This window comes from Schistocerca piceifrons, chromosome 2 (assembly GCF_021461385.2).
Source record: "Schistocerca piceifrons isolate TAMUIC-IGC-003096 chromosome 2, iqSchPice1.1, whole genome shotgun sequence".
NCBI classification, from domain to species: Eukaryota; Metazoa; Arthropoda; class Insecta; order Orthoptera; family Acrididae; genus Schistocerca; species Schistocerca piceifrons.
The window spans coordinates 199,091,592-199,116,800 of record NC_060139.1 but is presented as its reverse complement, the minus strand read 5'-3'; the positions used below and the strand labels follow the sequence as shown (position 1 = coordinate 199,116,800).

The 25,209-nt window shown below is 55.0% G+C and overlaps 58 non-coding genes across 58 annotated transcripts; 47 read left to right on the top strand and 11 right to left on the bottom strand.

Moving 5' to 3' along the window:
* Window positions 1-282: 282 nt before the first annotated feature.
* On the top strand, window positions 283-355 carry Trnam-cau. The gene has a single exon. It is a non-coding gene; the product is annotated as a tRNA-Met (tRNA).
* Window positions 356-658: 303 nt separating this feature from the next.
* On the top strand, window positions 659-730 carry Trnae-uuc. The gene has a single exon. It is a non-coding gene; the product is annotated as a tRNA-Glu (tRNA).
* A 198-nt stretch (window positions 731-928) lies between these two features.
* Window positions 929-1,002, top strand: Trnai-aau. The gene has a single exon. It is a non-coding gene; the product is annotated as a tRNA-Ile (tRNA).
* Window positions 1,003-1,583: 581 nt separating this feature from the next.
* Trnag-ucc lies at window positions 1,584-1,655 on the bottom strand. Its single transcript has one exon. It is a non-coding gene; the product is annotated as a tRNA-Gly (tRNA).
* A 347-nt stretch (window positions 1,656-2,002) lies between these two features.
* Window positions 2,003-2,073, top strand: Trnag-gcc. The gene has a single exon. It is a non-coding gene; the product is annotated as a tRNA-Gly (tRNA).
* A 381-nt stretch (window positions 2,074-2,454) lies between these two features.
* Trnam-cau lies at window positions 2,455-2,527 on the top strand. The gene has a single exon. It is a non-coding gene; the product is annotated as a tRNA-Met (tRNA).
* Window positions 2,528-2,830: 303 nt separating this feature from the next.
* Trnae-uuc lies at window positions 2,831-2,902 on the top strand. Its single transcript has one exon. It is a non-coding gene; the product is annotated as a tRNA-Glu (tRNA).
* Window positions 2,903-3,100: 198 nt separating this feature from the next.
* On the top strand, window positions 3,101-3,174 carry Trnai-aau. The gene has a single exon. It is a non-coding gene; the product is annotated as a tRNA-Ile (tRNA).
* Window positions 3,175-3,745: 571 nt separating this feature from the next.
* Trnag-ucc lies at window positions 3,746-3,817 on the bottom strand. Its single transcript has one exon. It is a non-coding gene; the product is annotated as a tRNA-Gly (tRNA).
* Window positions 3,818-4,164: 347 nt separating this feature from the next.
* On the top strand, window positions 4,165-4,235 carry Trnag-gcc. Its single transcript has one exon. It is a non-coding gene; the product is annotated as a tRNA-Gly (tRNA).
* A 381-nt stretch (window positions 4,236-4,616) lies between these two features.
* On the top strand, window positions 4,617-4,689 carry Trnam-cau. The gene has a single exon. It is a non-coding gene; the product is annotated as a tRNA-Met (tRNA).
* Window positions 4,690-4,992: 303 nt separating this feature from the next.
* Window positions 4,993-5,064, top strand: Trnae-uuc. Its single transcript has one exon. It is a non-coding gene; the product is annotated as a tRNA-Glu (tRNA).
* Window positions 5,065-5,262: 198 nt separating this feature from the next.
* Window positions 5,263-5,336, top strand: Trnai-aau. The gene has a single exon. It is a non-coding gene; the product is annotated as a tRNA-Ile (tRNA).
* Window positions 5,337-5,907: 571 nt separating this feature from the next.
* On the bottom strand, window positions 5,908-5,979 carry Trnag-ucc. Its single transcript has one exon. It is a non-coding gene; the product is annotated as a tRNA-Gly (tRNA).
* A 347-nt stretch (window positions 5,980-6,326) lies between these two features.
* On the top strand, window positions 6,327-6,397 carry Trnag-gcc. Its single transcript has one exon. It is a non-coding gene; the product is annotated as a tRNA-Gly (tRNA).
* Window positions 6,398-6,778: 381 nt separating this feature from the next.
* Trnam-cau lies at window positions 6,779-6,851 on the top strand. The gene has a single exon. It is a non-coding gene; the product is annotated as a tRNA-Met (tRNA).
* Window positions 6,852-7,154: 303 nt separating this feature from the next.
* Window positions 7,155-7,226, top strand: Trnae-uuc. The gene has a single exon. It is a non-coding gene; the product is annotated as a tRNA-Glu (tRNA).
* A 198-nt stretch (window positions 7,227-7,424) lies between these two features.
* Trnai-aau lies at window positions 7,425-7,498 on the top strand. Its single transcript has one exon. It is a non-coding gene; the product is annotated as a tRNA-Ile (tRNA).
* A 571-nt stretch (window positions 7,499-8,069) lies between these two features.
* On the bottom strand, window positions 8,070-8,141 carry Trnag-ucc. The gene has a single exon. It is a non-coding gene; the product is annotated as a tRNA-Gly (tRNA).
* A 347-nt stretch (window positions 8,142-8,488) lies between these two features.
* On the top strand, window positions 8,489-8,559 carry Trnag-gcc. Its single transcript has one exon. It is a non-coding gene; the product is annotated as a tRNA-Gly (tRNA).
* A 381-nt stretch (window positions 8,560-8,940) lies between these two features.
* On the top strand, window positions 8,941-9,013 carry Trnam-cau. The gene has a single exon. It is a non-coding gene; the product is annotated as a tRNA-Met (tRNA).
* A 303-nt stretch (window positions 9,014-9,316) lies between these two features.
* Window positions 9,317-9,388, top strand: Trnae-uuc. Its single transcript has one exon. It is a non-coding gene; the product is annotated as a tRNA-Glu (tRNA).
* Window positions 9,389-9,586: 198 nt separating this feature from the next.
* Trnai-aau lies at window positions 9,587-9,660 on the top strand. The gene has a single exon. It is a non-coding gene; the product is annotated as a tRNA-Ile (tRNA).
* Window positions 9,661-10,241: 581 nt separating this feature from the next.
* On the bottom strand, window positions 10,242-10,313 carry Trnag-ucc. The gene has a single exon. It is a non-coding gene; the product is annotated as a tRNA-Gly (tRNA).
* A 347-nt stretch (window positions 10,314-10,660) lies between these two features.
* Window positions 10,661-10,731, top strand: Trnag-gcc. Its single transcript has one exon. It is a non-coding gene; the product is annotated as a tRNA-Gly (tRNA).
* A 381-nt stretch (window positions 10,732-11,112) lies between these two features.
* On the top strand, window positions 11,113-11,185 carry Trnam-cau. Its single transcript has one exon. It is a non-coding gene; the product is annotated as a tRNA-Met (tRNA).
* A 303-nt stretch (window positions 11,186-11,488) lies between these two features.
* Window positions 11,489-11,560, top strand: Trnae-uuc. The gene has a single exon. It is a non-coding gene; the product is annotated as a tRNA-Glu (tRNA).
* A 198-nt stretch (window positions 11,561-11,758) lies between these two features.
* On the top strand, window positions 11,759-11,832 carry Trnai-aau. The gene has a single exon. It is a non-coding gene; the product is annotated as a tRNA-Ile (tRNA).
* A 581-nt stretch (window positions 11,833-12,413) lies between these two features.
* On the bottom strand, window positions 12,414-12,485 carry Trnag-ucc. Its single transcript has one exon. It is a non-coding gene; the product is annotated as a tRNA-Gly (tRNA).
* Window positions 12,486-12,832: 347 nt separating this feature from the next.
* On the top strand, window positions 12,833-12,903 carry Trnag-gcc. Its single transcript has one exon. It is a non-coding gene; the product is annotated as a tRNA-Gly (tRNA).
* A 381-nt stretch (window positions 12,904-13,284) lies between these two features.
* Window positions 13,285-13,357, top strand: Trnam-cau. The gene has a single exon. It is a non-coding gene; the product is annotated as a tRNA-Met (tRNA).
* A 303-nt stretch (window positions 13,358-13,660) lies between these two features.
* Trnae-uuc lies at window positions 13,661-13,732 on the top strand. The gene has a single exon. It is a non-coding gene; the product is annotated as a tRNA-Glu (tRNA).
* Window positions 13,733-13,930: 198 nt separating this feature from the next.
* Trnai-aau lies at window positions 13,931-14,004 on the top strand. Its single transcript has one exon. It is a non-coding gene; the product is annotated as a tRNA-Ile (tRNA).
* Window positions 14,005-14,585: 581 nt separating this feature from the next.
* Window positions 14,586-14,657, bottom strand: Trnag-ucc. The gene has a single exon. It is a non-coding gene; the product is annotated as a tRNA-Gly (tRNA).
* A 347-nt stretch (window positions 14,658-15,004) lies between these two features.
* On the top strand, window positions 15,005-15,075 carry Trnag-gcc. Its single transcript has one exon. It is a non-coding gene; the product is annotated as a tRNA-Gly (tRNA).
* Window positions 15,076-15,456: 381 nt separating this feature from the next.
* Window positions 15,457-15,529, top strand: Trnam-cau. The gene has a single exon. It is a non-coding gene; the product is annotated as a tRNA-Met (tRNA).
* Window positions 15,530-15,832: 303 nt separating this feature from the next.
* Trnae-uuc lies at window positions 15,833-15,904 on the top strand. Its single transcript has one exon. It is a non-coding gene; the product is annotated as a tRNA-Glu (tRNA).
* A 198-nt stretch (window positions 15,905-16,102) lies between these two features.
* Trnai-aau lies at window positions 16,103-16,176 on the top strand. The gene has a single exon. It is a non-coding gene; the product is annotated as a tRNA-Ile (tRNA).
* Window positions 16,177-16,757: 581 nt separating this feature from the next.
* On the bottom strand, window positions 16,758-16,829 carry Trnag-ucc. The gene has a single exon. It is a non-coding gene; the product is annotated as a tRNA-Gly (tRNA).
* A 347-nt stretch (window positions 16,830-17,176) lies between these two features.
* Trnag-gcc lies at window positions 17,177-17,247 on the top strand. The gene has a single exon. It is a non-coding gene; the product is annotated as a tRNA-Gly (tRNA).
* Window positions 17,248-17,628: 381 nt separating this feature from the next.
* Window positions 17,629-17,701, top strand: Trnam-cau. Its single transcript has one exon. It is a non-coding gene; the product is annotated as a tRNA-Met (tRNA).
* Window positions 17,702-18,004: 303 nt separating this feature from the next.
* On the top strand, window positions 18,005-18,076 carry Trnae-uuc. The gene has a single exon. It is a non-coding gene; the product is annotated as a tRNA-Glu (tRNA).
* A 198-nt stretch (window positions 18,077-18,274) lies between these two features.
* Trnai-aau lies at window positions 18,275-18,348 on the top strand. Its single transcript has one exon. It is a non-coding gene; the product is annotated as a tRNA-Ile (tRNA).
* A 571-nt stretch (window positions 18,349-18,919) lies between these two features.
* On the bottom strand, window positions 18,920-18,991 carry Trnag-ucc. Its single transcript has one exon. It is a non-coding gene; the product is annotated as a tRNA-Gly (tRNA).
* Window positions 18,992-19,338: 347 nt separating this feature from the next.
* On the top strand, window positions 19,339-19,409 carry Trnag-gcc. The gene has a single exon. It is a non-coding gene; the product is annotated as a tRNA-Gly (tRNA).
* Window positions 19,410-19,790: 381 nt separating this feature from the next.
* On the top strand, window positions 19,791-19,863 carry Trnam-cau. The gene has a single exon. It is a non-coding gene; the product is annotated as a tRNA-Met (tRNA).
* Window positions 19,864-20,166: 303 nt separating this feature from the next.
* Window positions 20,167-20,238, top strand: Trnae-uuc. The gene has a single exon. It is a non-coding gene; the product is annotated as a tRNA-Glu (tRNA).
* A 198-nt stretch (window positions 20,239-20,436) lies between these two features.
* Window positions 20,437-20,510, top strand: Trnai-aau. The gene has a single exon. It is a non-coding gene; the product is annotated as a tRNA-Ile (tRNA).
* A 571-nt stretch (window positions 20,511-21,081) lies between these two features.
* Trnag-ucc lies at window positions 21,082-21,153 on the bottom strand. Its single transcript has one exon. It is a non-coding gene; the product is annotated as a tRNA-Gly (tRNA).
* Window positions 21,154-21,500: 347 nt separating this feature from the next.
* On the top strand, window positions 21,501-21,571 carry Trnag-gcc. Its single transcript has one exon. It is a non-coding gene; the product is annotated as a tRNA-Gly (tRNA).
* A 381-nt stretch (window positions 21,572-21,952) lies between these two features.
* Window positions 21,953-22,025, top strand: Trnam-cau. The gene has a single exon. It is a non-coding gene; the product is annotated as a tRNA-Met (tRNA).
* Window positions 22,026-22,328: 303 nt separating this feature from the next.
* On the top strand, window positions 22,329-22,400 carry Trnae-uuc. Its single transcript has one exon. It is a non-coding gene; the product is annotated as a tRNA-Glu (tRNA).
* A 198-nt stretch (window positions 22,401-22,598) lies between these two features.
* Window positions 22,599-22,672, top strand: Trnai-aau. The gene has a single exon. It is a non-coding gene; the product is annotated as a tRNA-Ile (tRNA).
* Window positions 22,673-23,243: 571 nt separating this feature from the next.
* Trnag-ucc lies at window positions 23,244-23,315 on the bottom strand. The gene has a single exon. It is a non-coding gene; the product is annotated as a tRNA-Gly (tRNA).
* A 347-nt stretch (window positions 23,316-23,662) lies between these two features.
* Trnag-gcc lies at window positions 23,663-23,733 on the top strand. Its single transcript has one exon. It is a non-coding gene; the product is annotated as a tRNA-Gly (tRNA).
* Window positions 23,734-24,114: 381 nt separating this feature from the next.
* Window positions 24,115-24,187, top strand: Trnam-cau. Its single transcript has one exon. It is a non-coding gene; the product is annotated as a tRNA-Met (tRNA).
* A 303-nt stretch (window positions 24,188-24,490) lies between these two features.
* On the top strand, window positions 24,491-24,562 carry Trnae-uuc. Its single transcript has one exon. It is a non-coding gene; the product is annotated as a tRNA-Glu (tRNA).
* A 198-nt stretch (window positions 24,563-24,760) lies between these two features.
* Window positions 24,761-24,834, top strand: Trnai-aau. The gene has a single exon. It is a non-coding gene; the product is annotated as a tRNA-Ile (tRNA).
* Window positions 24,835-25,209: the final 375 nt, after the last annotated feature.

Here is a 25,209-nt window from a genome sequence, read left to right as displayed (position 1 = left end):
AGAACGCAGCACTCGCGGGTCCCCACTAGGACGCTCGCATCATGTTCTACAGACTAGCGTCGGCCTGGCCTCACAAGTTGCTGGGTCCGGGTGCCTCCGAGGCACTGAACTTCAACGACAAGGAGTGCTGCCTATCGTTGCAACAGCAGCAGCAGCACCGCAATCAACTGGGCCGGCAGTGCACGTGTAGCAACAGAACACGTTATCCAGGAAGTACAGTGTCTCTACGTCTAATATTGGGTAAGGTGTTTACCCAGTTTCCAGGACAAGCGGTGCACCCGTGCCTCGGTAGCGCAGTAGGCAGCGCGTAAGTCTCATAATCTTAAGGTCGTGAGTTCGATCCTCACCCGGGGCATTTAATTTTCTGTGACATGGTGGTGCTGTTGCTAGGGCGCCAACGTATTTCTTGTTTGTTATCCACAGCGTTTCAACGCTTCAGCGGGAAAATGTTTACTTCCTGTTATTGCTACTTACAGCTTCCCTTTTCCTCTTCTCCCAGCAGAGCGTGAAGCCAAAAGCATTGCTCTGCGACGTTTGAGGTGCGCGCCTTGCCAGTCAGTATGTGCAAAAATGCTCGCAAAGAGAGGGGGGCGCCGACGCGGCACTCGACACGAAATGCGACAAGCGACCGTACGAACGGTCGAACGAAACGGCCACATCCGGTGTGGTCTAGTGGCTAGGATACCTGGCTTTCACCCAGGAGGCCCGGGTTCGATTCCCGGTACCGGAACGGAATTTTTTCCACACGAATCGTGACAAGTTTGAGCTGTCCGAGCGGCCGTTTCCCGTCCTGCTCGCAATATAGCTACTGTTTCGTGACCGTCAGCAGAATATAGACTAGGGAAGCAGACACACGACGACCATAGAAATGGTGTGCGGCTTCATGCCACCTGTTTCCAGCGTAGGGCTGAGCAACTGCATCTGCCGAGGCCCGTTAGCTCAGTTGGTTAGAGCGTCGTGCTAATAACGCGAAGGTCGTGGGTTCGATCCCCCCACGGGCCACTACTCTTTTCCTACTACGAAAAGGCGGCGCCGATTTCAGCTGGCGAGTGTGGTGACCAAAAGATCATCACCCTGCGTGGAAGTTGATAGAGGATCCGAACCCGACTCGTCGGGGAGCGCTACAGCATTCACTCGGCAATGGCCATAATATCTTGAATACACTGGTTCTCAACCGATAAAGAGAAAATGAAAGAAAATGTCCGATTGCCGATGCGTAACAACTTTGGCCCTTGTCAGTACTTGGGCGGGTGAGCGCATGGGAACACAGGGCGCTATTGGCACTTTTACTTCCTATTTTTGTTTCTCCTTTCTTTTCGGAGCTACAGCCCGATTCGGTCAGGGAGACGCCACCGTGAAATGAAGGGGGCGTGCTGTGTGTCCCTCCTTACCTCTCTCAGTCGTTTCTCGTGCTTGTCGTTTTGATATAGGCCGATTTGAGAGCGTCAGCTCTCGCGTCAGCCGAGCAAAGTCGAGACAAGTCGAGACACACTAAGGGCTGGTATGCAGCGAGTAAGAGGGCGAAAAAACAATAATTTAAGAGCGCGTGGCAAAAGTACTCATACGCGAAATTAAAAGCCTGCTGCGGTGGCCGGGAATCGAACCCGGATCAACTGCTTGGAAGGCAACTATGCTGACCATTACACCACCACCGCACAAGCGAGCGCCGCGCGTCCGCGCTGTGTCGGCTTCCCGCCAGTCGGCAGCGGCCGAAGGTGATCGTACCTGGCAGGCGCATTTCGAGGCAGGCTAGGGGAGCACATCCAGACGCATTCGGACAGCGTATCCGCGCACACTTCGCATCCTTTGGCAAGAGTTGGGCGCCGGCAACGCAAGAGTACGCAGAGGACCGCGTTCTGGCGGCATTTTTAAGCAGAGCAGTGCAGTGCAGGATTCAGCGTCTGCAGCATCTTTTCCACAGAATGCTACGGCGCTTGACGGCAGTCCCACTTTCCCTTGAGACATCTGCGCGGCAAGCAGCGTCAAGTTACCGCTGGCCCGAGCATCGGTGGTTCAGTGGTAGAATGCTCGCCTGCCACGCGGGCGGCACGGGTTCGATTCCCGGCCGATGCATCATTTTGCTTTTCCCGCGATAATGCTGCCGCGTGGCTTGAGCGCTTGAGATGCACGATCCACAAGAATGTGTAGCTGGATTTCCCTTGAGAAGGACCGAGAACGCAGCACTCGCGGGTCCCCACTAGGACGCTCGCATCATGTTCTACAGACTAGCGTCGGCCTGGCCTCACAAGTTGCTGGGTCCGGGTGCCTCCGAGGCACTGAACTTCAACGACAAGGAGTGCTGCCTATCGTTGCAACAGCAGCAGCAGCACCGCAATCAACTGGGCCGGCAGTGCACGTGTAGCAACAGAACACGTTATCCAGGAAGTACAGTGTCTCTACGTCTAATATTGGGTAAGGTGTTTACCCAGTTTCCAGGACAAGCGGTGCACCCGTGCCTCGGTAGCGCAGTAGGCAGCGCGTAAGTCTCATAATCTTAAGGTCGTGAGTTCGATCCTCACCCGGGGCATTTAATTTTCTGTGACATGGTGGTGCTGTTGCTAGGGCGCCAACGTATTTCTTGTTTGTTATCCACAGCGTTTCAACGCTTCAGCGGGAAAATGTTTACTTCCTGTTATTGCTACTTACAGCTTCCCTTTTCCTCTTCTCCCAGCAGAGCGTGAAGCCAAAAGCATTGCTCTGCGACGTTTGAGGTGCGCGCCTTGCCAGTCAGTATGTGCAAAGATGCTCGCAAAGAGAGGGGGGCGCCGACGCGGCACTCGACACGAAATGCGACAAGCGACCGTACGAACGGTCGAACGAAACGGCCACATCCGGTGTGGTCTAGTGGCTAGGATACCTGGCTTTCACCCAGGAGGCCCGGGTTCGATTCCCGGTACCGGAACGGAATTTTTTCCACACGAATCGTGACAAGTTTGAGCTGTCCGAGCGGCCGTTTCCCGTCCTGCTCGCAATATAGCTACTGTTTCGTGACCGTCAGCAGAATATAGACTAGGGAAGCAGACACACGACGACCATAGAAATGGTGTGCGGCTTCATGCCACCTGTTTCCAGCGTAGGGCTGAGCAACTGCATCTGCCGAGGCCCGTTAGCTCAGTTGGTTAGAGCGTCGTGCTAATAACGCGAAGGTCGTGGGTTCGATCCCCCCACGGGCCACTACTCTTTTCCTACTACGAAAAGGCGGCGCCGATTTCAGCTGGCGAGTGTGGTGACCAAAAGATCATCACCCTGCGTGGAAGTTGATAGAGGATCCGAACCCGACTCGTCGGGGAGCGCTACAGCATTCACTCGGCAATGGCCATAATATCTTGAATACACTGGTTCTCAACCGATAAAGAGAAAATGAAAGAAAATGTCCGATTGCCGATGCGTAACAACTTTGGCCCTTGTCAGTACTTGGGCGGGTGAGCGCATGGGAACACAGGGCGCTATTGGCACTTTTACTTCCTATTTTTGTTTCTCCTTTCTTTTCGGAGCTACAGCCCGATTCGGTCAGGGAGACGCCACCGTGAAATGAAGGGGGCGTGCTGTGTGTCCCTCCTTACCTCTCTCAGTCGTTTCTCGTGCTTGTCGTTTTGATATAGGCCGATTTGAGAGCGTCAGCTCTCGCGTCAGCCGAGCAAAGTCGAGACACACTAAGGGCTGGTATGCAGCGAGTAAGAGGGCGAAAAAACAATAATTTAAGAGCGCGTGGCAAAAGTACTCATACGCGAAATTAAAAGCCTGCTGCGGTGGCCGGGAATCGAACCCGGATCAACTGCTTGGAAGGCAACTATGCTGACCATTACACCACCACCGCACAAGCGAGCGCCGCGCGTCCGCGCTGTGTCGGCTTCCCGCCAGTCGGCAGCGGCCGAAGGTGATCGTACCTGGCAGGCGCATTTCGAGGCAGGCTAGGGGAGCACATCCAGACGCATTCGGACAGCGTATCCGCGCACACTTCGCATCCTTTGGCAAGAGTTGGGCGCCGGCAACGCAAGAGTACGCAGAGGACCGCGTTCTGGCGGCATTTTTAAGCAGAGCAGTGCAGTGCAGGATTCAGCGTCTGCAGCATCTTTTCCACAGAATGCTACGGCGCTTGACGGCAGTCCCACTTTCCCTTGAGACATCTGCGCGGCAAGCAGCGTCAAGTTACCGCTGGCCCGAGCATCGGTGGTTCAGTGGTAGAATGCTCGCCTGCCACGCGGGCGGCCCGGGTTCGATTCCCGGCCGATGCATCATTTTGCTTTTCCCGCGATAATGCTGCCGCGTGGCTTGAGCGCTTGAGATGCACGATCCACAAGAATGTGTAGCTGGATTTCCCTTGAGAAGGACCGAGAACGCAGCACTCGCGGGTCCCCACTAGGACGCTCGCATCATGTTCTACAGACTAGCGTCGGCCTGGCCTCACAAGTTGCTGGGTCCGGGTGCCTCCGAGGCACTGAACTTCAACGACAAGGAGTGCTGCCTATCGTTGCAACAGCAGCAGCAGCACCGCAATCAACTGGGCCGGCAGTGCACGTGTAGCAACAGAACACGTTATCCAGGAAGTACAGTGTCTCTACGTCTAATATTGGGTAAGGTGTTTACCCAGTTTCCAGGACAAGCGGTGCACCCGTGCCTCGGTAGCGCAGTAGGCAGCGCGTAAGTCTCATAATCTTAAGGTCGTGAGTTCGATCCTCACCCGGGGCATTTAATTTTCTGTGACATGGTGGTGCTGTTGCTAGGGCGCCAACGTATTTCTTGTTTGTTATCCACAGCGTTTCAACGCTTCAGCGGGAAAATGTTTACTTCCTGTTATTGCTACTTACAGCTTCCCTTTTCCTCTTCTCCCAGCAGAGCGTGAAGCCAAAAGCATTGCTCTGCGACGTTTGAGGTGCGCGCCTTGCCAGTCAGTATGTGCAAAGATGCTCGCAAAGAGAGGGGGGCGCCGACGCGGCACTCGACACGAAATGCGACAAGCGACCGTACGAACGGTCGAACGAAACGGCCACATCCGGTGTGGTCTAGTGGCTAGGATACCTGGCTTTCACCCAGGAGGCCCGGGTTCGATTCCCGGTACCGGAACGGAATTTTTTCCACACGAATCGTGACAAGTTTGAGCTGCCCGAGCGGCCGTTTCCCGTCCTGCTCGCAATATAGCTACTGTTTCGTGACCGTCAGCAGAATATAGACTAGGGAAGCAGACACACGACGACCATAGAAATGGTGTGCGGCTTCATGCCACCTGTTTCCAGCGTAGGGCTGAGCAACTGCATCTGCCGAGGCCCGTTAGCTCAGTTGGTTAGAGCGTCGTGCTAATAACGCGAAGGTCGTGGGTTCGATCCCCCCACGGGCCACTACTCTTTTCCTACTACGAAAAGGCGGCGCCGATTTCAGCTGGCGAGTGTGGTGACCAAAAGATCATCACCCTGCGTGGAAGTTGATAGAGGATCCGAACCCGACTCGTCGGGGAGCGCTACAGCATTCACTCGGCAATGGCCATAATATCTTGAATACACTGGTTCTCAACCGATAAAGAGAAAATGAAAGAAAATGTCCGATTGCCGATGCGTAACAACTTTGGCCCTTGTCAGTACTTGGGCGGGTGAGCGCATGGGAACACAGGGCGCTATTGGCACTTTTACTTCCTATTTTTGTTTCTCCTTTCTTTTCGGAGCTACAGCCCGATTCGGTCAGGGAGACGCCACCGTGAAATGAAGGGGGCGTGCTGTGTGTCCCTCCTTACCTCTCTCAGTCGTTTCTCGTGCTTGTCGTTTTGATATAGGCCGATTTGAGAGCGTCAGCTCTCGCGTCAGCCGAGCAAAGTCGAGACACACTAAGGGCTGGTATGCAGCGAGTAAGAGGGCGAAAAAACAATAATTTAAGAGCGCGTGGCAAAAGTACTCATACGCGAAATTAAAAGCCTGCTGCGGTGGCCGGGAATCGAACCCGGATCAACTGCTTGGAAGGCAACTATGCTGACCATTACACCACCACCGCACAAGCGAGCGCCGCGCGTCCGCGCTGTGTCGGCTTCCCGCCAGTCGGCAGCGGCCGAAGGTGATCGTACCTGGCAGGCGCATTTCGAGGCAGGCTAGGGGAGCACATCCAGACGCATTCGGACAGCGTATCCGCGCACACTTCGCATCCTTTGGCAAGAGTTGGGCGCCGGCAACGCAAGAGTACGCAGAGGACCGCGTTCTGGCGGCATTTTTAAGCAGAGCAGTGCAGTGCAGGATTCAGCGTCTGCAGCATCTTTTCCACAGAATGCTACGGCGCTTGACGGCAGTCCCACTTTCCCTTGAGACATCTGCGCGGCAAGCAGCGTCAAGTTACCGCTGGCCCGAGCATCGGTGGTTCAGTGGTAGAATGCTCGCCTGCCACGCGGGCGGCCCGGGTTCGATTCCCGGCCGATGCATCATTTTGCTTTTCCCGCGATAATGCTGCCGCGTGGCTTGAGCGCTTGAGATGCACGATCCACAAGAATGTGTAGCTGGATTTCCCTTGAGAAGGACCGAGAACGCAGCACTCGCGGGTCCCCACTAGGACGCTCGCATCATGTTCTACAGACTAGCGTCGGCCTGGCCTCACAAGTTGCTGGGTCCGGGTGCCTCCGAGGCACTGAACTTCAACGACAAGGAGTGCTGCCTATCGTTGCAACAGCAGCAGCAGCACCGCAATCAACTGGGCCGGCAGTGCACGTGTAGCAACAGAACACGTTATCCAGGAAGTACAGTGTCTCTACGTCTAATATTGGGTAAGGTGTTTACCCAGTTTCCAGGACAAGCGGTGCACCCGTGCCTCGGTAGCGCAGTAGGCAGCGCGTAAGTCTCATAATCTTAAGGTCGTGAGTTCGATCCTCACCCGGGGCATTTAATTTTCTGTGACATGGTGGTGCTGTTGCTAGGGCGCCAACGTATTTCTTGTTTGTTATCCACAGCGTTTCAACGCTTCAGCGGGAAAATGTTTACTTCCTGTTATTGCTACTTACAGCTTCCCTTTTCCTCTTCTCCCAGCAGAGCGTGAAGCCAAAAGCATTGCTCTGCGACGTTTGAGGTGCGCGCCTTGCCAGTCAGTATGTGCAAAGATGCTCGCAAAGAGAGGGGGGCGCCGACGCGGCACTCGACACGAAATGCGACAAGCGACCGTACGAACGGTCGAACGAAACGGCCACATCCGGTGTGGTCTAGTGGCTAGGATACCTGGCTTTCACCCAGGAGGCCCGGGTTCGATTCCCGGTACCGGAACGGAATTTTTTCCACACGAATCGTGACAAGTTTGAGCTGTCCGAGCGGCCGTTTCCCGTCCTGCTCGCAATATAGCTACTGTTTCGTGACCGTCAGCAGAATATAGACTAGGGAAGCAGACACACGACGACCATAGAAATGGTGTGCGGCTTCATGCCACCTGTTTCCAGCGTAGGGCTGAGCAACTGCATCTGCCGAGGCCCGTTAGCTCAGTTGGTTAGAGCGTCGTGCTAATAACGCGAAGGTCGTGGGTTCGATCCCCCCACGGGCCACTACTCTTTTCCTACTACGAAAAGGCGGCGCCGATTTCAGCTGGCGAGTGTGGTGACCAAAAGATCATCACCCTGCGTGGAAGTTGATAGAGGATCCGAACCCGACTCGTCGGGGAGCGCTACAGCATTCACTCGGCAATGGCCATAATATCTTGAATACACTGGTTCTCAACCGATAAAGAGAAAATGAAAGAAAATGTCCGATTGCCGATGCGTAACAACTTTGGCCCTTGTCAGTACTTGGGCGGGTGAGCGCATGGGAACACAGGGCGCTATTGGCACTTTTACTTCCTATTTTTGTTTCTCCTTTCTTTTCGGAGCTACAGCCCGATTCGGTCAGGGAGACGCCACCGTGAAATGAAGGGGGCGTGCTGTGTGTCCCTCCTTACCTCTCTCAGTCGTTTCTCGTGCTTGTCGTTTTGATATAGGCCGATTTGAGAGCGTCAGCTCTCGCGTCAGCCGAGCAAAGTCGAGACACACTAAGGGCTGGTATGCAGCGAGTAAGAGGGCGAAAAAACAATAATTTAAGAGCGCGTGGCAAAAGTACTCATACGCGAAATTAAAAGCCTGCTGCGGTGGCCGGGAATCGAACCCGGATCAACTGCTTGGAAGGCAACTATGCTGACCATTACACCACCACCGCACAAGCGAGCGCCGCGCGTCCGCGCTGTGTCGGCTTCCCGCCAGTCGGCAGCGGCCGAAGGTGATCGTACCTGGCAGGCGCATTTCGAGGCAGGCTAGGGGAGCACATCCAGACGCATTCGGACAGCGTATCCGCGCACACTTCGCATCCTTTGGCAAGAGTTGGGCGCCGGCAACGCAAGAGTACGCAGAGGACCGCGTTCTGGCGGCATTTTTAAGCAGAGCAGTGCAGTGCAGGATTCAGCGTCTGCAGCATCTTTTCCACAGAATGCTACGGCGCTTGACGGCAGTCCCACTTTCCCTTGAGACATCTGCGCGGCAAGCAGCGTCAAGTTACCGCTGGCCCGAGCATCGGTGGTTCAGTGGTAGAATGCTCGCCTGCCACGCGGGCGGCCCGGGTTCGATTCCCGGCCGATGCATCATTTTGCTTTTCCCGCGATAATGCTGCCGCGTGGCTTGAGCGCTTGAGATGCACGATCCACAAGAATGTGTAGCTGGATTTCCCTTGAGAAGGACCGAGAACGCAGCACTCGCGGGTCCCCACTAGGACGCTCGCATCATGTTCTACAGACTAGCGTCGGCCTGGCCTCACAAGTTGCTGGGTCCGGGTGCCTCCGAGGCACTGAACTTCAACGACAAGGAGTGCTGCCTATCGTTGCAACAGCAGCAGCAGCACCGCAATCAACTGGGCCGGCAGTGCACGTGTAGCAACAGAACACGTTATCCAGGAAGTACAGTGTCTCTACGTCTAATATTGGGTAAGGTGTTTACCCAGTTTCCAGGACAAGCGGTGCACCCGTGCCTCGGTAGCGCAGTAGGCAGCGCGTAAGTCTCATAATCTTAAGGTCGTGAGTTCGATCCTCACCCGGGGCATTTAATTTTCTGTGACATGGTGGTGCTGTTGCTAGGGCGCCAACGTATTTCTTGTTTGTTATCCACAGCGTTTCAACGCTTCAGCGGGAAAATGTTTACTTCCTGTTATTGCTACTTACAGCTTCCCTTTTCCTCTTCTCCCAGCAGAGCGTGAAGCCAAAAGCATTGCTCTGCGACGTTTGAGGTGCGCGCCTTGCCAGTCAGTATGTGCAAAGATGCTCGCAAAGAGAGGGGGGCGCCGACGCGGCACTCGACACGAAATGCGACAAGCGACCGTACGAACGGTCGAACGAAACGGCCACATCCGGTGTGGTCTAGTGGCTAGGATACCTGGCTTTCACCCAGGAGGCCCGGGTTCGATTCCCGGTACCGGAACGGAATTTTTTCCACACGAATCGTGACAAGTTTGAGCTGTCCGAGCGGCCGTTTCCCGTCCTGCTCGCAATATAGCTACTGTTTCGTGACCGTCAGCAGAATATAGACTAGGGAAGCAGACACACGACGACCATAGAAATGGTGTGCGGCTTCATGCCACCTGTTTCCAGCGTAGGGCTGAGCAACTGCATCTGCCGAGGCCCGTTAGCTCAGTTGGTTAGAGCGTCGTGCTAATAACGCGAAGGTCGTGGGTTCGATCCCCCCACGGGCCACTACTCTTTTCCTACTACGAAAAGGCGGCGCCGATTTCAGCTGGCGAGTGTGGTGACCAAAAGATCATCACCCTGCGTGGAAGTTGATAGAGGATACGAACCCGACTCGTCGGGGAGCGCTACAGCATTCACTCGGCAATGGCCATAATATCTTGAATACACTGGTTCTCAACCGATAAAGAGAAAATGAAAGAAAATGTCCGATTGCCGATGCGTAACAACTTTGGCCCTTGTCAGTACTTGGGCGGGTGAGCGCATGGGAACACAGGGCGCTATTGGCACTTTTACTTCCTATTTTTGTTTCTCCTTTCTTTTCGGAGCTACAGCCCGATTCGGTCAGGGAGACGCCACCGTGAAATGAAGGGGGCGTGCTGTGTGTCCCTCCTTACCTCTCTCAGTCGTTTCTCGTGCTTGTCGTTTTGATATAGGCCGATTTGAGAGCGTCAGCTCTCGCGTCAGCCGAGCAAAGTCGAGACAAGTCGAGACACACTAAGGGCTGGTATGCAGCGAGTAAGAGGGCGAAAAAACAATAATTTAAGAGCGCGTGGCAAAAGTACTCATACGCGAAATTAAAAGCCTGCTGCGGTGGCCGGGAATCGAACCCGGATCAACTGCTTGGAAGGCAACTATGCTGACCATTACACCACCACCGCACAAGCGAGCGCCGCGCGTCCGCGCTGTGTCGGCTTCCCGCCAGTCGGCAGCGGCCGAAGGTGATCGTACCTGGCAGGCGCATTTCGAGGCAGGCTAGGGGAGCACATCCAGACGCATTCGGACAGCGTATCCGCGCACACTTCGCATCCTTTGGCAAGAGTTGGGCGCCGGCAACGCAAGAGTACGCAGAGGACCGCGTTCTGGCGGCATTTTTAAGCAGAGCAGTGCAGTGCAGGATTCAGCGTCTGCAGCATCTTTTCCACAGAATGCTACGGCGCTTGACGGCAGTCCCACTTTCCCTTGAGACATCTGCGCGGCAAGCAGCGTCAAGTTACCGCTGGCCCGAGCATCGGTGGTTCAGTGGTAGAATGCTCGCCTGCCACGCGGGCGGCCCGGGTTCGATTCCCGGCCGATGCATCATTTTGCTTTTCCCGCGATAATGCTGCCGCGTGGCTTGAGCGCTTGAGATGCACGATCCACAAGAATGTGTAGCTGGATTTCCCTTGAGAAGGACCGAGAACGCAGCACTCGCGGGTCCCCACTAGGACGCTCGCATCATGTTCTACAGACTAGCGTCGGCCTGGCCTCACAAGTTGCTGGGTCCGGGTGCCTCCGAGGCACTGAACTTCAACGACAAGGAGTGCTGCCTATCGTTGCAACAGCAGCAGCAGCACCGCAATCAACTGGGCCGGCAGTGCACGTGTAGCAACAGAACACGTTATCCAGGAAGTACAGTGTCTCTACGTCTAATATTGGGTAAGGTGTTTACCCAGTTTCCAGGACAAGCGGTGCACCCGTGCCTCGGTAGCGCAGTAGGCAGCGCGTAAGTCTCATAATCTTAAGGTCGTGAGTTCGATCCTCACCCGGGGCATTTAATTTTCTGTGACATGGTGGTGCTGTTGCTAGGGCGCCAACGTATTTCTTGTTTGTTATCCACAGCGTTTCAACGCTTCAGCGGGAAAATGTTTACTTCCTGTTATTGCTACTTACAGCTTCCCTTTTCCTCTTCTCCCAGCAGAGCGTGAAGCCAAAAGCATTGCTCTGCGACGTTTGAGGTGCGCGCCTTGCCAGTCAGTATGTGCAAAGATGCTCGCAAAGAGAGGGGGGCGCCGACGCGGCACTCGACACGAAATGCGACAAGCGACCGTACGAACGGTCGAACGAAACGGCCACATCCGGTGTGGTCTAGTGGCTAGGATACCTGGCTTTCACCCAGGAGGCCCGGGTTCGATTCCCGGTACCGGAACGGAATTTTTTCCACACGAATCGTGACAAGTTTGAGCTGTCCGAGCGGCCGTTTCCCGTCCTGCTCGCAATATAGCTACTGTTTCGTGACCGTCAGCAGAATATAGACTAGGGAAGCAGACACACGACGACCATAGAAATGGTGTGCGGCTTCATGCCACCTGTTTCCAGCGTAGGGCTGAGCAACTGCATCTGCCGAGGCCCGTTAGCTCAGTTGGTTAGAGCGTCGTGCTAATAACGCGAAGGTCGTGGGTTCGATCCCCCCACGGGCCACTACTCTTTTCCTACTACGAAAAGGCGGCGCCGATTTCAGCTGGCGAGTGTGGTGACCAAAAGATCATCACCCTGCGTGGAAGTTGATAGAGGATACGAACCCGACTCGTCGGGGAGCGCTACAGCATTCACTCGGCAATGGCCATAATATCTTGAATACACTGGTTCTCAACCGATAAAGAGAAAATGAAAGAAAATGTCCGATTGCCGATGCGTAACAACTTTGGCCCTTGTCAGTACTTGGGCGGGTGAGCGCATGGGAACACAGGGCGCTATTGGCACTTTTACTTCCTATTTTTGTTTCTCCTTTCTTTTCGGAGCTACAGCCCGATTCGGTCAGGGAGACGCCACCGTGAAATGAAGGGGGCGTGCTGTGTGTCCCTCCTTACCTCTCTCAGTCGTTTCTCGTGCTTGTCGTTTTGATATAGGCCGATTTGAGAGCGTCAGCTCTCGCGTCAGCCGAGCAAAGTCGAGACAAGTCGAGACACACTAAGGGCTGGTATGCAGCGAGTAAGAGGGCGAAAAAACAATAATTTAAGAGCGCGTGGCAAAAGTACTCATACGCGAAATTAAAAGCCTGCTGCGGTGGCCGGGAATCGAACCCGGATCAACTGCTTGGAAGGCAACTATGCTGACCATTACACCACCACCGCACAAGCGAGCGCCGCGCGTCCGCGCTGTGTCGGCTTCCCGCCAGTCGGCAGCGGCCGAAGGTGATCGTACCTGGCAGGCGCATTTCGAGGCAGGCTAGGGGAGCACATCCAGACGCATTCGGACAGCGTATCCGCGCACACTTCGCATCCTTTGGCAAGAGTTGGGCGCCGGCAACGCAAGAGTACGCAGAGGACCGCGTTCTGGCGGCATTTTTAAGCAGAGCAGTGCAGTGCAGGATTCAGCGTCTGCAGCATCTTTTCCACAGAATGCTACGGCGCTTGACGGCAGTCCCACTTTCCCTTGAGACATCTGCGCGGCAAGCAGCGTCAAGTTACCGCTGGCCCGAGCATCGGTGGTTCAGTGGTAGAATGCTCGCCTGCCACGCGGGCGGCCCGGGTTCGATTCCCGGCCGATGCATCATTTTGCTTTTCCCGCGATAATGCTGCCGCGTGGCTTGAGCGCTTGAGATGCACGATCCACAAGAATGTGTAGCTGGATTTCCCTTGAGAAGGACCGAGAACGCAGCACTCGCGGGTCCCCACTAGGACGCTCGCATCATGTTCTACAGACTAGCGTCGGCCTGGCCTCACAAGTTGCTGGGTCCGGGTGCCTCCGAGGCACTGAACTTCAACGACAAGGAGTGCTGCCTATCGTTGCAACAGCAGCAGCAGCACCGCAATCAACTGGGCCGGCAGTGCACGTGTAGCAACAGAACACGTTATCCAGGAAGTACAGTGTCTCTACGTCTAATATTGGGTAAGGTGTTTACCCAGTTTCCAGGACAAGCGGTGCACCCGTGCCTCGGTAGCGCAGTAGGCAGCGCGTAAGTCTCATAATCTTAAGGTCGTGAGTTCGATCCTCACCCGGGGCATTTAATTTTCTGTGACATGGTGGTGCTGTTGCTAGGGCGCCAACGTATTTCTTGTTTGTTATCCACAGCGTTTCAACGCTTCAGCGGGAAAATGTTTACTTCCTGTTATTGCTACTTACAGCTTCCCTTTTCCTCTTCTCCCAGCAGAGCGTGAAGCCAAAAGCATTGCTCTGCGACGTTTGAGGTGCGCGCCTTGCCAGTCAGTATGTGCAAAGATGCTCGCAAAGAGAGGGGGGCGCCGACGCGGCACTCGACACGAAATGCGACAAGCGACCGTACGAACGGTCGAACGAAACGGCCACATCCGGTGTGGTCTAGTGGCTAGGATACCTGGCTTTCACCCAGGAGGCCCGGGTTCGATTCCCGGTACCGGAACGGAATTTTTTCCACACGAATCGTGACAAGTTTGAGCTGTCCGAGCGGCCGTTTCCCGTCCTGCTCGCAATATAGCTACTGTTTCGTGACCGTCAGCAGAATATAGACTAGGGAAGCAGACACACGACGACCATAGAAATGGTGTGCGGCTTCATGCCACCTGTTTCCAGCGTAGGGCTGAGCAACTGCATCTGCCGAGGCCCGTTAGCTCAGTTGGTTAGAGCGTCGTGCTAATAACGCGAAGGTCGTGGGTTCGATCCCCCCACGGGCCACTACTCTTTTCCTACTACGAAAAGGCGGCGCCGATTTCAGCTGGCGAGTGTGGTGACCAAAAGATCATCACCCTGCGTGGAAGTTGATAGAGGATACGAACCCGACTCGTCGGGGAGCGCTACAGCATTCACTCGGCAATGGCCATAATATCTTGAATACACTGGTTCTCAACCGATAAAGAGAAAATGAAAGAAAATGTCCGATTGCCGATGCGTAACAACTTTGGCCCTTGTCAGTACTTGGGCGGGTGAGCGCATGGGAACACAGGGCGCTATTGGCACTTTTACTTCCTATTTTTGTTTCTCCTTTCTTTTCGGAGCTACAGCCCGATTCGGTCAGGGAGACGCCACCGTGAAATGAAGGGGGCGTGCTGTGTGTCCCTCCTTACCTCTCTCAGTCGTTTCTCGTGCTTGTCGTTTTGATATAGGCCGATTTGAGAGCGTCAGCTCTCGCGTCAGCCGAGCAAAGTCGAGACAAGTCGAGACACACTAAGGGCTGGTATGCAGCGAGTAAGAGGGCGAAAAAACAATAATTTAAGAGCGCGTGGCAAAAGTACTCATACGCGAAATTAAAAGCCTGCTGCGGTGGCCGGGAATCGAACCCGGATCAACTGCTTGGAAGGCAACTATGCTGACCATTACACCACCACCGCACAAGCGAGCGCCGCGCGTCCGCGCTGTGTCGGCTTCCCGCCAGTCGGCAGCGGCCGAAGGTGATCGTACCTGGCAGGCGCATTTCGAGGCAGGCTAGGGGAGCACATCCAGACGCATTCGGACAGCGTATCCGCGCACACTTCGCATCCTTTGGCAAGAGTTGGGCGCCGGCAACGCAAGAGTACGCAGAGGACCGCGTTCTGGCGGCATTTTTAAGCAGAGCAGTGCAGTGCAGGATTCAGCGTCTGCAGCATCTTTTCCACAGAATGCTACGGCGCTTGACGGCAGTCCCACTTTCCCTTGAGACATCTGCGCGGCAAGCAGCGTCAAGTTACCGCTGGCCCGAGCATCGGTGGTTCAGTGGTAGAATGCTCGCCTGCCACGCGGGCGGCCCGGGTTCGATTCCCGGCCGATGCATCATTTTGCTTTTCCCGCGATAATGCTGCCGCGTGGCTTGAGCGCTTGAGATGCACGATCCACAAGAATGTGTAGCTGGATTTCCCTTGAGAAGGACCGAGAACGCAGCACTCGCGGGTCCCCACTAGGACGCTCGCATCATGTTCTACAGACTAGCGTCGGCCTGGCCTCACAAGTTGCTGGGTCCGGGTGCCTCCGAGGCACTGAACTTCAACGACAAGGAGTGCTGCCTATCGTTGCAACAGCAGCAGCAGCACCGCAATCAACTGGGCCGGCAGTGCACGTGTAGCAACAGAACACGTTATCCAGGAAGTACAGTGTCTCTACGTCTAATATTGGGTAAGGTGTTTACCCAGTTTCCAGGACAAGCGGTGCACCCGTGCCTCGGTAGCGCAGTAGGCAGCGCGTAAGTCTCATAATCTTAAGGTCGTGAGTTCGATCCTCACCCGGGGCATTTAATTTTCTGTGACATGGTGGTGCTGTTGCTAGGGCGCCAACGTATTTCTTGTTTGTTATCCACAGCGTTTCAACGCTTCAGCGGGAAAATGTTTACTTCCTGTTATTGCTACTTACAGCTTCCCTTTTCCTCTTCTCCCAGCAGAGCGTGAAGCCAAAAGCATTGCTCTGCGACGTTTGAGGTGCGCGCCTTGCCAGTCAGTATGTGCAAAGATGCTCGCAAAGAGAGGGGGGCGCCGACGCGGCACTCGACACGAAATGCGACAAGCGACCGTACGAACGGTCGAACGAAACGGCCACATCCGGTGTGGTCTAGTGGCTAGGATACCTGGCTTTCACCCAGGAGGCCCGGGTTCGATTCCCGGTACCGGAACGGAATTTTTTCCACACGAATCGTGACAAGTTTGAGCTGTCCGAGCGGCCGTTTCCCGTCCTGCTCGCAATATAGCTACTGTTTCGTGACCGTCAGCAGAATATAGACTAGGGAAGCAGACACACGACGACCATAGAAATGGTGTGCGGCTTCATGCCACCTGTTTCCAGCGTAGGGCTGAGCAACTGCATCTGCCGAGGCCCGTTAGCTCAGTTGGTTAGAGCGTCGTGCTAATAACGGGAAGGTCGTGGGTTCGATCCCCCCACGGGCCACTACTCTTTTCCTACTACGAAAAGGCGGCGCCGATTTCAGCTGGCGAGTGTGGTGACCAAAAGATCATCACCCTGCGTGGAAGTTGATAGAGGATCCGAACCCGACTCGTCGGGGAGCGCTACAGCATTCACTCGGCAATGGCCATAATATCTTGAATACACTGGTTCTCAACCGATAAAGAGAAAATGAAAGAAAATGTCCGATTGCCGATGCGTAACAACTTTGGCCCTTGTCAGTACTTGGGCGGGTGAGCGCATGGGAACACAGGGCGCTATTGGCACTTTTACTTCCTATTTTTGTTTCTCCTTTCTTTTCGGAGCTACAGCCCGATTCGGTCAGGGAGACGCCACCGTGAAATGAAGGGGGCGTGCTGTGTGTCCCTCCTTACCTCTCTCAGTCGTTTCTCGTGCTTGTCGTTTTGATATAGGCCGATTTGAGAGCGTCAGCTCTCGCGTCAGCCGAGCAAAGTCGAGACAAGTCGAGACACACTAAGGGCTGGTATGCAGCGAGTAAGAGGGCGAAAAAACAATAATTTAAGAGCGCGTGGCAAAAGTACTCATACGCGAAATTAAAAGCCTGCTGCGGTGGCCGGGAATCGAACCCGGATCAACTGCTTGGAAGGCAACTATGCTGACCATTACACCACCACCGCACAAGCGAGCGCCGCGCGTCCGCGCTGTGTCGGCTTCCCGCCAGTCGGCAGCGGCCGAAGGTGATCGTACCTGGCAGGCGCATTTCGAGGCAGGCTAGGGGAGCACATCCAGACGCATTCGGACAGCGTATCCGCGCACACTTCGCATCCTTTGGCAAGAGTTGGGCGCCGGCAACGCAAGAGTACGCAGAGGACCGCGTTCTGGCGGCATTTTTAAGCAGAGCAGTGCAGTGCAGGATTCAGCGTCTGCAGCATCTTTTCCACAGAATGCTACGGCGCTTGACGGCAGTCCCACTTTCCCTTGAGACATCTGCGCGGCAAGCAGCGTCAAGTTACCGCTGGCCCGAGCATCGGTGGTTCAGTGGTAGAATGCTCGCCTGCCACGCGGGCGGCCCGGGTTCGATTCCCGGCCGATGCATCATTTTGCTTTTCCCGCGATAATGCTGCCGCGTGGCTTGAGCGCTTGAGATGCACGATCCACAAGAATGTGTAGCTGGATTTCCCTTGAGAAGGACCGAGAACGCAGCACTCGCGGGTCCCCACTAGGACGCTCGCATCATGTTCTACAGACTAGCGTCGGCCTGGCCTCACAAGTTGCTGGGTCCGGGTGCCTCCGAGGCACTGAACTTCAACGACAAGGAGTGCTGCCTATCGTTGCAACAGCAGCAGCAGCACCGCAATCAACTGGGCCGGCAGTGCACGTGTAGCAACAGAACACGTTATCCAGGAAGTACAGTGTCTCTACGTCTAATATTGGGTAAGGTGTTTACCCAGTTTCCAGGACAAGCGGTGCACCCGTGCCTCGGTAGCGCAGTAGGCAGCGCGTAAGTCTCATAATCTTAAGGTCGTGAGTTCGATCCTCACCCGGGGCATTTAATTTTCTGTGACATGGTGGTGCTGTTGCTAGGGCGCCAACGTATTTCTTGTTTGTTATCCACAGCGTTTCAACGCTTCAGCGGGAAAATGTTTACTTCCTGTTATTGCTACTTACAGCTTCCCTTTTCCTCTTCTCCCAGCAGAGCGTGAAGCCAAAAGCATTGCTCTGCGACGTTTGAGGTGCGCGCCTTGCCAGTCAGTATGTGCAAAGATGCTCGCAAAGAGAGGGGGGCGCCGACGCGGCACTCGACACGAAATGCGACAAGCGACCGTACGAACGGTCGAACGAAACGGCCACATCCGGTGTGGTCTAGTGGCTAGGATACCTGGCTTTCACCCAGGAGGCCCGGGTTCGATTCCCGGTACCGGAACGGAATTTTTTCCACACGAATCGTGACAAGTTTGAGCTGTCCGAGCGGCCGTTTCCCGTCCTGCTCGCAATATAGCTACTGTTTCGTGACCGTCAGCAGAATATAGACTAGGGAAGCAGACACACGACGACCATAGAAATGGTGTGCGGCTTCATGCCACCTGTTTCCAGCGTAGGGCTGAGCAACTGCATCTGCCGAGGCCCGTTAGCTCAGTTGGTTAGAGCGTCGTGCTAATAACGCGAAGGTCGTGGGTTCGATCCCCCCACGGGCCACTACTCTTTTCCTACTACGAAAAGGCGGCGCCGATTTCAGCTGGCGAGTGTGGTGACCAAAAGATCATCACCCTGCGTGGAAGTTGATAGAGGATCCGAACCCGACTCGTCGGGGAGCGCTACAGCATTCACTCGGCAATGGCCATAATATCTTGAATACACTGGTTCTCAACCGATAAAGAGAAAATGAAAGAAAATGTCCGATTGCCGATGCGTAACAACTTTGGCCCTTGTCAGTACTTGGGCGGGTGAGCGCATGGGAACACAGGGCGCTATTGGCACTTTTACTTCCTATTTTTGTTTCTCCTTTCTTTTCGGAGCTACAGCCCGATTCGGTCAGGGAGACGCCACCGTGAAATGAAGGGGGCGTGCTGTGTGTCCCTCCTTACCTCTCTCAGTCGTTTCTCGTGCTTGTCGTTTTGATATAGGCCGATTTGAGAGCGTCAGCTCTCGCGTCAGCCGAGCAAAGTCGAGACACACTAAGGGCTGGTATGCAGCGAGTAAGAGGGCGAAAAAACAATAATTTAAGAGCGCGTGGCAAAAGTACTCATACGCGAAATTAAAAGCCTGCTGCGGTGGCCGGGAATCGAACCCGGATCAACTGCTTGGAAGGCAACTATGCTGACCATTACACCACCACCGCACAAGCGAGCGCCGCGCGTCCGCGCTGTGTCGGCTTCCCGCCAGTCGGCAGCGGCCGAAGGTGATCGTACCTGGCAGGCGCATTTCGAGGCAGGCTAGGGGAGCACATCCAGACGCATTCGGACAGCGTATCCGCGCACACTTCGCATCCTTTGGCAAGAGTTGGGCGCCGGCAACGCAAGAGTACGCAGAGGACCGCGTTCTGGCGGCATTTTTAAGCAGAGCAGTGCAGTGCAGGATTCAGCGTCTGCAGCATCTTTTCCACAGAATGCTACGGCGCTTGACGGCAGTCCCACTTTCCCTTGAGACATCTGCGCGGCAAGCAGCGTCAAGTTACCGCTGGCCCGAGCATCGGTGGTTCAGTGGTAGAATGCTCGCCTGCCACGCGGGCGGCCCGGGTTCGATTCCCGGCCGATGCATCATTTTGCTTTTCCCGCGATAATGCTGCCGCGTGGCTTGAGCGCTTGAGATGCACGATCCACAAGAATGTGTAGCTGGATTTCCCTTGAGAAGGACCGAGAACGCAGCACTCGCGGGTCCCCACTAGGACGCTCGCATCATGTTCTACAGACTAGCGTCGGCCTGGCCTCACAAGTTGCTGGGTCCGGGTGCCTCCGAGGCACTGAACTTCAACGACAAGGAGTGCTGCCTATCGTTGCAACAGCAGCAGCAGCACCGCAATCAACTGGGCCGGCAGTGCACGTGTAGCAACAGAACACGTTATCCAGGAAGTACAGTGTCTCTACGTCTAATATTGGGTAAGGTGTTTACCCAGTTTCCAGGACAAGCGGTGCACCCGTGCCTCGGTAGCGCAGTAGGCAGCGCGTAAGTCTCATAATCTTAAGGTCGTGAGTTCGATCCTCACCCGGGGCATTTAATTTTCTGTGACATGGTGGTGCTGTTGCTAGGGCGCCAACGTATTTCTTGTTTGTTATCCACAGCGTTTCAACGCTTCAGCGGGAAAATGTTTACTTCCTGTTATTGCTACTTACAGCTTCCCTTTTCCTCTTCTCCCAGCAGAGCGTGAAGCCAAAAGCATTGCTCTGCGACGTTTGAGGTGCGCGCCTTGCCAGTCAGTATGTGCAAAGATGCTCGCAAAGAGAGGGGGGCGCCGACGCGGCACTCGACACGAAATGCGACAAGCGACCGTACGAACGGTCGAACGAAACGGCCACATCCGGTGTGGTCTAGTGGCTAGGATACCTGGCTTTCACCCAGGAGGCCCGGGTTCGATTCCCGGTACCGGAACGGAATTTTTTCCACACGAATCGTGACAAGTTTGAGCTGTCCGAGCGGCCGTTTCCCGTCCTGCTCGCAATATAGCTACTGTTTCGTGACCGTCAGCAGAATATAGACTAGGGAAGCAGACACACGACGACCATAGAAATGGTGTGCGGCTTCATGCCACCTGTTTCCAGCGTAGGGCTGAGCAACTGCATCTGCCGAGGCCCGTTAGCTCAGTTGGTTAGAGCGTCGTGCTAATAACGCGAAGGTCGTGGGTTCGATCCCCCCACGGGCCACTACTCTTTTCCTACTACGAAAAGGCGGCGCCGATTTCAGCTGGCGAGTGTGGTGACCAAAAGATCATCACCCTGCGTGGAAGTTGATAGAGGATCCGAACCCGACTCGTCGGGGAGCGCTACAGCATTCACTCGGCAATGGCCATAATATCTTGAATACACTGGTTCTCAACCGATAAAGAGAAAATGAAAGAAAATGTCCGATTGCCGATGCGTAACAACTTTGGCCCTTGTCAGTACTTGGGCGGGTGAGCGCATGGGAACACAGGGCGCTATTGGCACTTTTACTTCCTATTTTTGTTTCTCCTTTCTTTTCGGAGCTACAGCCCGATTCGGTCAGGGAGACGCCACCGTGAAATGAAGGGGGCGTGCTGTGTGTCCCTCCTTACCTCTCTCAGTCGTTTCTCGTGCTTGTCGTTTTGATATAGGCCGATTTGAGAGCGTCAGCTCTCGCGTCAGCCGAGCAAAGTCGAGACACACTAAGGGCTGGTATGCAGCGAGTAAGAGGGCGAAAAAACAATAATTTAAGAGCGCGTGGCAAAAGTACTCATACGCGAAATTAAAAGCCTGCTGCGGTGGCCGGGAATCGAACCCGGATCAACTGCTTGGAAGGCAACTATGCTGACCATTACACCACCACCGCACAAGCGAGCGCCGCGCGTCCGCGCTGTGTCGGCTTCCCGCCAGTCGGCAGCGGCCGAAGGTGATCGTACCTGGCAGGCGCATTTCGAGGCAGGCTAGGGGAGCACATCCAGACGCATTCGGACAGCGTATCCGCGCACACTTCGCATCCTTTGGCAAGAGTTGGGCGCCGGCAACGCAAGAGTACGCAGAGGACCGCGTTCTGGCGGCATTTTTAAGCAGAGCAGTGCAGTGCAGGATTCAGCGTCTGCAGCATCTTTTCCACAGAATGCTACGGCGCTTGACGGCAGTCCCACTTTCCCTTGAGACATCTGCGCGGCAAGCAGCGTCAAGTTACCGCTGGCCCGAGCATCGGTGGTTCAGTGGTAGAATGCTCGCCTGCCACGCGGGCGGCCCGGGTTCGATTCCCGGCCGATGCATCATTTTGCTTTTCCCGCGATAATGCTGCCGCGTGGCTTGAGCGCTTGAGATGCACGATCCACAAGAATGTGTAGCTGGATTTCCCTTGAGAAGGACCGAGAACGCAGCACTCGCGGGTCCCCACTAGGACGCTCGCATCATGTTCTACAGACTAGCGTCGGCCTGGCCTCACAAGTTGCTGGGTCCGGGTGCCTCCGAGGCACTGAACTTCAACGACAAGGAGTGCTGCCTATCGTTGCAACAGCAGCAGCAGCACCGCAATCAACTGGGCCGGCAGTGCACGTGTAGCAACAGAACACGTTATCCAGGAAGTACAGTGTCTCTACGTCTAATATTGGGTAAGGTGTTTACCCAGTTTCCAGGACAAGCGGTGCACCCGTGCCTCGGTAGCGCAGTAGGCAGCGCGTAAGTCTCATAATCTTAAGGTCGTGAGTTCGATCCTCACCCGGGGCATTTAATTTTCTGTGACATGGTGGTGCTGTTGCTAGGGCGCCAACGTATTTCTTGTTTGTTATCCACAGCGTTTCAACGCTTCAGCGGGAAAATGTTTACTTCCTGTTATTGCTACTTACAGCTTCCCTTTTCCTCTTCTCCCAGCAGAGCGTGAAGCCAAAAGCATTGCTCTGCGACGTTTGAGGTGCGCGCCTTGCCAGTCAGTATGTGCAAAGATGCTCGCAAAGAGAGGGGGGCGCCGACGCGGCACTCGACACGAAATGCGACAAGCGACCGTACGAACGGTCGAACGAAACGGCCACATCCGGTGTGGTCTAGTGGCTAGGATACCTGGCTTTCACCCAGGAGGCCCGGGTTCGATCCCCGGTACCGGAACGGAATTTTTTCCACACGAATCGTGACAAGTTTGAGCTGTCCGAGCGGCCGTTTCCCGTCCTGCTCGCAATATAGCTACTGTTTCGTGACCGTCAGCAGAATATAGACTAGGGAAGCAGACACACGACGACCATAGAAATGGTGTGCGGCTTCATGCCACCTGTTTCCAGCGTAGGGCTGAGCAACTGCATCTGCCGAGGCCCGTTAGCTCAGTTGGTTAGAGCGTCGTGCTAATAACGCGAAGGTCGTGGGTTCGATCCCCCCACGGGCCACTACTCTTTTCCTACTACGAAAAGGCGGCGCCGATTTCAGCTGGCGAGTGTGGTGACCAAAAGATCATCACCCTGCGTGGAAGTTGATAGAGGATCCGAACCCGACTCGTCGGGGAGCGCTACAGCATTCACTCGGCAATGGCCATAATATCTTGAATACACTGGTTCTCAACCGATAAAGAGAAAATGAAAGAAAATGTCCGATTGCCGATGCGTAACAACTTTGGCCCTTGTCAGTACTTGGGCGGGTGAGCGCATGGGAACACAGGGCGCTATTGGCACTTTTACTTCCTATTTTTGTTTCTCCTTTCTTTTCGGAGCTACAGCCCGATTCGGTCAGGGAGACGCCACCGTGAAATGAAGGGGGCGTGCTGTGTGTCCCTCCTTACCTCTCTCAGTCGTTTCTCGTGCTTGTCGTTTTGATATAGGCCGATTTGAGAGCGTCAGCTCTCGCGTCAGCCGAGCAAAGTCGAGACACACTAAGGGCTGGTATGCAGCGAGTAAGAGGGCGAAAAAACAATAATTTAAGAGCGCGTGGCAAAAGTACTCATACGCGAAATTAAAAGCCTGCTGCGGTGGCCGGGAATCGAACCCGGATCAACTGCTTGGAAGGCAACTATGCTGACCATTACACCACCACCGCACAAGCGAGCGCCGCGCGTCCGCGCTGTGTCGGCTTCCCGCCAGTCGGCAGCGGCCGAAGGTGATCGTACCTGGCAGGCGCATTTCGAGGCAGGCTAGGGGAGCACATCCAGACGCATTCGGACAGCGTATCCGCGCACACTTCGCATCCTTTGGCAAGAGTTGGGCGCCGGCAACGCAAGAGTACGCAGAGGACCACGTTCTGGCGGCATTTTTAAGCAGAGCAGTGCAGTGCAGGATTCAGCGTCTGCAGCATCTTTTCCACAGAATGCTACGGCGCTTGACGGCAGTCCCACTTTCCCTTGAGACATCTGCGCGGCAAGCAGCGTCAAGTTACCGCTGGCCCGAGCATCGGTGGTTCAGTGGTAGAATGCTCGCCTGCCACGCGGGCGGCCCGGGTTCGATTCCCGGCCGATGCATCATTTTGCTTTTCCCGCGATAATGCTGCCGCGTGGCTTGAGCGCTTGAGATGCACGATCCACAAGAATGTGTAGCTGGATTTCCCTTGAGAAGGACCGAGAACGCAGCACTCGCGGGTCCCCACTAGGACGCTCGCATCATGTTCTACAGACTAGCGTCGGCCTGGCCTCACAAGTTGCTGGGTCCGGGTGCCTCCGAGGCACTGAACTTCAACGACAAGGAGTGCTGCCTATCGTTGCAACAGCAGCAGCAGCACCGCAATCAACTGGGCCGGCAGTGCACGTGTAGCAACAGAACACGTTATCCAGGAAGTACAGTGTCTCTACGTCTAATATTGGGTAAGGTGTTTACCCAGTTTCCAGGACAAGCGGTGCACCCGTGCCTCGGTAGCGCAGTAGGCAGCGCGTAAGTCTCATAATCTTAAGGTCGTGAGTTCGATCCTCACCCGGGGCATTTAATTTTCTGTGACATGGTGGTGCTGTTGCTAGGGCGCCAACGTATTTCTTGTTTGTTATCCACAGCGTTTCAACGCTTCAGCGGGAAAATGTTTACTTCCTGTTATTGCTACTTACAGCTTCCCTTTTCCTCTTCTCCCAGCAGAGCGTGAAGCCAAAAGCATTGCTCTGCGACGTTTGAGGTGCGCGCCTTGCCAGTCAGTATGTGCAAAGATGCTCGCAAAGAGAGGGGGGCGCCGACGCGGCACTCGACACGAAATGCGACAAGCGACCGTACGAACGGTCGAACGAAACGGCCACATCCGGTGTGGTCTAGTGGCTAGGATACCTGGCTTTCACCCAGGAGGCCCGGGTTCGATTCCCGGTACCGGAACGGAATTTTTTCCACACGAATCGTGACAAGTTTGAGCTGTCCGAGCGGCCGTTTCCCGTCCTGCTCGCAATATAGCTACTGTTTCGTGACCGTCAGCAGAATATAGACTAGGGAAGCAGACACACGACGACCATAGAAATGGTGTGCGGCTTCATGCCACCTGTTTCCAGCGTAGGGCTGAGCAACTGCATCTGCCGAGGCCCGTTAGCTCAGTTGGTTAGAGCGTCGTGCTAATAACGCGAAGGTCGTGGGTTCGATCCCCCCACGGGCCACTACTCTTTTCCTACTACGAAAAGGCGGCGCCGATTTCAGCTGGCGAGTGTGGTGACCAAAAGATCATCACCCTGCGTGGAAGTTGATAGAGGATCCGAACCCGACTCGTCGGGGAGCGCTACAGCATTCACTCGGCAATGGCCATAATATCTTGAATACACTGGTTCTCAACCGATAAAGAGAAAATGAAAGAAAATGTCCGATTGCCGATGCGTAACAACTTTGGCCCTTGTCAGTACTTGGGCGGGTGAGCGCATGGGAACACAGGGCGCTATTGGCACTTTTACTTCCTATTTTTGTTTCTCCTTTCTTTTCGGAGCTACAGCCCGATTCGGTCAGGGAGACGCCACCGTGAAATGAAGGGGGCGTGCTGT